We start from the raw sequence: 960 nt of genomic DNA, 5'->3' as shown, positions 1-960 counted from the left end.
ATCTGGTCAAAGGTTCCCTATAATGGTGTGCAAATTTGTATTTCATTTTACCATACCCAGAAGGTTCCAGAATTGCTTGAAGAGCCGGTAACAAGAACCACTTCAACTTTCAAGCAATTGCTTATTGAATGGTTACTGTATTAACTGAAGGCTAACTATGTCTTGTATAATTTTGTTGGCAGGTGTTGGTGTGTCTGTTCAAGGCTGATCTCTTAGAGGATATGCATTTCAGGTTTGGCTTTTTCTTTTTCTTGGATATCATTACATGATACATACGCTGATTTAGTTGCACCAGTAATGGTTGATTAGTTTTTAGCTTTGTACAAAAAGGAAAGAAACTGATGACATATGTGGGTAGTTTTATAAATTCATGAGTATGTGTAATGTCTTTTATCATCATTCAAATTTAGTAGTTTTGATGATGGTCATTCAAATTTGGTACATATCATTTTGAATCTAAGAAGAAGCGTTTCTTCTTTTAACACTGTTTTCTCTTATAACCTGTTTGATTTTTTGGTGTAAAAAGAGATTGAAAGAAGATGTGAATAACATGAATCTGCAAGCTAGGAGTATAAAATCGTTGTTGTAATTTAGAGAAAGACTGATTAGTCTTCATATTACTTCATCTCTCATATATCTCATTTTATGTACATAAGTTTAGTTACTTTTTCGTTAACCAAACCATGAGACATTACAATTTTCTATCCCGCTGCAACGCGCGGATAATTTGAAAATGAATATATTTCATATCTGTCAAAAGTCAAATCTGATCCATTAGGGAAGACGTGAAGCCGAAGCATGCGCCACAGACCAGAACCCATGAATGACCAACCCAAAGTCATCTTCTGCGCTTTTATGTCTTCTTCGCCTTTAATCTCCATCTCCTCTGCTTTGATTCTTTGAACTCATCTCTTCTGACGCACATTTGCGATCAGGGTTTCGTTTATCTCTCTCTCTCTC

Source organism: Fragaria vesca, linkage group LG5, assembly GCF_000184155.1.
Source record: "Fragaria vesca subsp. vesca linkage group LG5, FraVesHawaii_1.0, whole genome shotgun sequence".
Classification (NCBI taxonomy): Eukaryota; Viridiplantae; Streptophyta; class Magnoliopsida; order Rosales; family Rosaceae; genus Fragaria; species Fragaria vesca.
Note: the sequence above shows the minus strand (reverse complement) of the source record.